The 5,621-nt window shown below is 37.2% G+C and overlaps 1 pseudogene; it reads left to right on the top strand.

Moving 5' to 3' along the window:
- Positions 1 to 79: 79 nt before the first annotated feature.
- Positions 80 to 4,653, top strand: LOC110697079 (annotated as a pseudogene).
- The last annotated feature ends 968 nt before the right edge of the window (positions 4,654 to 5,621 follow it).

Raw genomic sequence — 5,621 nt, 5'->3', positions numbered from 1 at the left:
TTTGGCTTTCCTTTATCACTTCAGCTAGTCTTGGATGTAATTACTGTTTCAATGCTGACTTACTCGCATTTATGTTCAGCCTAACTCACCAAGTATTCCAGTATTTCCTGTAGCAGAGGTGTTTTCTGTATTTATCGGTCGCCAAAATGAGGAGCAGTTGAATCTCTATGGCATGGTTAACTTTTGCAGCACCTATGGCGTATTTAATCTCTTCAAAAGAGACAAAACTGATCCTGTTATCTTATCCCCTGGCTGCAATTTATTACCTCTAAAAGGCCCTGGAGATGCTCTCATACCAGGGGACAGTTTTATGTGTCAGTAGACCTTGAGGATGTTGAGGGTCGTGTGTCGATCAAAGGGCTAGCTCACTCGAGTGTTGGAATTGATAAACATTTGAGTTTTTGGCATGATTGCCTCTTGTGCTCAGTTATAAGAAGTGTGCAAGAGCATAGCTTTGCGGCTATACATTACACGGTCTTCTCTCATGCATTGAAGGCTACCTAAAGATTCGTTTCCTTTTCAATGGTGAACATTCTACTCAAGCTTGTTGCAAAATTTATGGTAATCTTGTTGTTAGCTATGGTGAATATGGGTACGAAACGCCTTATGAGAAATTATATCATCGGATTGTGCTTTTTGAGAGGCTAGAAGAAGATGTTTTAGAAGTTCCATGCAAGGATTTTGATATGGAGCTGCTTAGACCCGTTGTTGCTGTTCCACATGATTCCTTCTTGCGTATTGCAATAAATTTGAGTTGTCAATCAAGTGGTCTTACACAACTCTTGAGGGACACTAAGGAATTTCATGTTGGTAGTGGTGTTAATGGTTTGATCATTGAAGGAGATCAAGTTGGCATCAACATCACTATTGAATGGAGTTGTGCGTAAAGTTGTACCGTGTTTGCTAATTATATTATAACTTGTAATGTATTGTACTTGGGCCTATTCTGAATCCTCGGATATCAATCTAATCCGAAAATTTCAGATATTCGAAATCTTTCGGATTGGATATTGCGGTATCCGTTATCTAATATTAATTACAATTGGTTAATATTTAATGATTGTTCTCTAATTTTATCCCTAAGTTGTAAAGATATTTTAACAAAAATGAGTGATATTGATGCCAATTTGATCTCCTTCAATGCTCACATTGTTCTTCTACTAGGGACTTTGAGGTAAAAATGCAAGAGACAATGGCAAATTTTAGCGAAAAGGAGTGTGAGGCTAACTCATTGTCTGAGAAACTTAAGATTCTTGAAGATAAGGTACAGAGTTATGAAGAACAGGTGGGTGAAGCAGCTTTGAAGGCTGCATCTCTAACAGAAGAATTGCATCAGAGTGCTGCTAAGGTATATTCCTTAGAAAGCTCTAATGAAGAACTTAAAAAAGATGATTGAGGAAGCTGAGGGTAAAGTGGCACAATCTCTTTCAGAGAAGGAACTTTTGGTGGAAACAAACTCGCAGCTGATGAACAAGGTTGATAAGCTTCAGGAATTGCTTAATTCGGCTGATGCAGAAAAAGAAGCCACTTCTCTTCAACTTGCCTCTCACATGAATACTATCACCGAGTTAACTGAGCAACACTCGAGATCTTTTGAGCAGCACTCTGCTGCTGAAGCTCGTCATTCGCAGGCTGAGGAACAGTTGAAGGAAACAAGTGGTAGACTAGCTGAGAAAGAGAAGGAAGTCGAGGAGTTGGGTGCACGGTTGAGTACCCTTGAAAGCCAAGTGAAAGCATATGAGGAGGAGGCTCGTGAAGCATCTGGGATAGCCGAGTCTAGAAAGGTGGAAATAGAACAGTTAAAGGAGACTGTTGCTACATTAGATGATAAAGAGGCCGAAATCAAGGAACTCAGTGAAAAACTTGTAGCTCTTGAAGGCCAAGTAAAAAAGTATGAAGAGGAGGCTCATGAAGCAGAGGGAATTGCCGAATCAAACAAAGTTGAAATTAGAGAGATGGCTGACAAATTATCTCAGAAAGAGCTTGAAGTTACAGAATTGAAGGAGAAACTTGCTTCCCTTGAAGGCCAGGTAAAGGTTCATGAAGAAGAGGCCGGTCAAGTATCTGGGATAGCTGAATCTAGAAAAGTTCAAATTGAAGACCTGGTTGAAAAATTAAGTCAGAAGGAGATTGAAGTAAAGGAGTTGAATGAAAAGCTTACTTCCCTTGAAGAGCAGCTGACAGTACATAAAGAAGCAGCTCTTGAAGCTTCTGGGATCGCTGAATCAAGAAAATCTGAAATTGAACAGTTGCAAGTATCAGTTGAGGCATTGGCCCAAAAAGAGTTAGAGATCAAGGATTTGAACGAAAAGATAAGCTCTCTTGAAGACCAGCTGAAGAAACACCAAGAAGAGGCTCTAGAGGTTTCAGGGATTGTTGAGTCTAGAAAAGTTGAAATCGAAGACTTGACTGAAAAATTAGGACAAAAGGAAATGGAAGTAAAGGAATTGAACGAAAAGGTTATTTCTCTTGAAGGGCAAGTAACAGTACACCAGGATTCAGCTCGTGAAGCCTCTGGGATCGCTGAATCAAGAAAAGCTGAGATTGAACAGCTGCAGGTTACAGTTGAGACATTAGCTCAAAGGGAGTTGGAGATCAAGGAGTTAAATGAAAAGTTAAGTTCCCTCGAAGACCAGCTGAAGAAGTACCAGGAAGAGGCCCTTGAGGTGTCAGGGATCGCTGAATCTCGAAAACTGGAAGTTGAAGATTTGCTTTTGAAATTACAGGAGCAGGCAAAATTGGCTGATGAACGGCAGGCTCAGTTGGGGCTAGTTGAGACACGTAATGAGGCCTTGGCTGAGGCCAATATGAAGCTCACTCAGGATCTGGCTTTGGCTGAGACTGAACAAAGTGATCTCCAAGCTAAATTATCACATGCTCTTGATGAGAAGGAAGATATTGCTGCAAAATGTTTCTTATCAGACAAGGCGAATGAGGAGTTACGCCAGGAGCTAACTTCTGAAAAGGAAAGGCTTCAGTCTGAGGTTTGTACCTTAAAAAACTTCATGTTATGTTTTTATTTCCTAGTTCTTTTATCAAACATTATGTAATAATAAATTACCTCCGACAGATATCTGCAGTTTTTAAAGGAGAGCAGCCAGCTTCATGAAACCATTAAAGAACATCAAGCTGTTGTGGTCCAACTAGAAGAGCAGCTGAAAGAATATAGAGGAAAAGAAGATGCTTCAAAGGCCGAGATTGACAATCTAAAGGTTGAAATAACTGAGAAATCTGCCCTGCAAGCAAGGTTGAAAGAACTTGAAGAGCAATATCAGGCAACCGAGGCTCAATTGAAAGAAGAGGTAGGTGTTAAATGAATTTTGAACCTGAATTAAATCTAATTTGTTTGTTTTGAAATATATAAAGAAACTTTTTTTTTTTTTTTTTTTTTTGTAGGTTAAAAATCTCCAAACATCTGCTACCACGAGAGAGGTTGATTTGACTTCTCAGTTGGAACATCATGTGCAAAAACTCCAAGATCGAGATTTATTGAATGAAAGGGTTTTGAAACTAAATGAAGAGCTGCAGCTTGCAGAGGCCAATTTAACTAAGCTGGTTAGTTATAAATCTCCTTCATTCCCTATTATTATGATGCTGTTATGACAACCATTTTAGACTTAAATACCATTGGCTTATATACGTTTATCTGCTTTGCTGGTCAAACAGAAAGAGGAAAGTTCAGCAAAGGTCTCTGAATTGGAAGCTGCCAAGAGTCGTACTTCTGAAGAGCTTGATGCCAAAAATAAAGAAATCATGCTTCTTGGAAAGAAAATTGAGGAATTCGAGCAAAAAACTCCAGAAGGTTGTAGCAGCATCTAAACAAAAGGTCAGTTTTTTTTGAAGTTTTAACTACCAGTCCCCCCACCCCTCAAAGTACCAACTTGATCAATGTGGTCATAGTGAAATTCCTACAAAGATAGTTATAATTAGAAATGCAGATTACCATCAAGGCCGTCCTTGAGGGACGACCCTGGTAAATAGAGCCTGGGTGGTTTTATCAGGCGACCTGGATCATACCCTTTTGGGGTGTGTACCTTTGTGCCCTTCCCACTTTTCACACACATTGGCCCCGTCATCTTTACAAGAAATCAAAACTAACATTAGATGGTTAATCTACCTTGACTGTTATGTATGAAGATTGCAGTATAGGAGTACAAAGTAGCATATGTTGAGTGATCTTCCTTTATTGTTTACAGGTCGATGAAAGCAACGCTGATACCAAAGAGGGCGAAACAGAAGTGAGGTCCAGAGATATCGGATCAATGATTTCTAGCCCGACAAAGCGTAAGAGCAAGAAATCAGAAAAATTGTCTGCACAAACCTCACCATCATCCTCAGTGGTTCAGACTCCAACAGCCGAAGCTTCTTCCAGCATGAACATCAAGTTTATCCTGGGAGTTGCACTGGTGTCCATAGTTCTTGGTGTGATCCTAGGGAAAAGATATTAACTTTAGCTTTATTACCTGATTGAGTTGTGGCTTTATTTATTCAAGTTTGGTGAATTGATATTATTTTGCAGTAAGTTGTTTATATAACTAAAGTCTTCAAATTGGTGGCTGTTAAGCTTTAGTTTAATGTCCACCAAGAAGCAGTTTTTGGTCATGTAATTATTACTTGGTTATTTAATGGTGGTGATTTTCTTTTATATTATTATTTTGGGTTGCAAAATTGTGAATTTTGGGAGTTGGGAGTGATAATCACTAATTTTCATTATTGCTTACAGATGTTTGTATAAGAAGTCACAAAAAATCCCCTAAATAAAAAAGGAATTTAGGGTAACAAAAACTAATTAAAAAAAAAGGCATTTTTCTAGATATATGGACGAACTTGTTACATTTTGTTATAAGTTCTACACTTCTACATGAACGACCTCTGAACTAAATAACCTTATACGAAATACTATCAAATTATTCAAGAAAATTAGTATTGCAACCTTTCCACGGTTAAATGTTATTTTCATTGGTTTGTATAAAAAAAAGTTCATAGAAGTTTTTACCTTTTAAAATTTGTTTTTGTTGTCCGCACAATTTGCTATTTTGTCATTCAATAATCAAATAATAGAACTATATAACGAAGCCACTCAAGTAACACTAGATTCAGTAAGGCAATAATCTCCTCAACACTCAGCTCTTACAAGACTATTGACTAGATGTGATGTTTGTCATCCAAAATCTTATTGCATTATTTTTTATTTTTCGGAAATCCATTTAAAATACTTCTTGATGAAAGACTTTGGCATGAAAAAAGAAAATATCGACATGAATTAAGTTCAGTTCATAATAAGCTCATAAGATTTCAAGTAGAGGAAACACACCCTTAAGAAAAGCTTTTGGTTTCTTAATTAATTTGCATGAAATAAGAAAATTTTGGAAAACAATATTCCGATAAAGTATTTAAGGCCTTGTTCTCTTCATCTTAAAAAAAATAATATTCAGTATAAATAATTTGAGTTCGGTAAAATAAGTTCAGTTCAATATGATTAATTTCAGTTCAATAAAAATGATTTCAGTTCAGTAAACTTAATAACTTTAAAGAAGAAATATAAGGCCCTGTTCACTTCACCTTATTTTTGCTGAACTGAAATTATTTTTGCTAAACTTAAATTATTTATACTGAAGTGA

The sequence above is a fragment of the Chenopodium quinoa genome, unplaced genomic scaffold, assembly GCF_001683475.1.
Source record: "Chenopodium quinoa cultivar QQ74 unplaced genomic scaffold, ASM168347v1, whole genome shotgun sequence".
Taxonomy (NCBI): Eukaryota; Viridiplantae; Streptophyta; class Magnoliopsida; order Caryophyllales; family Amaranthaceae; genus Chenopodium; species Chenopodium quinoa.
Note: the sequence above shows the minus strand (reverse complement) of the source record. Positions and strands in the feature narration are given on the sequence as shown.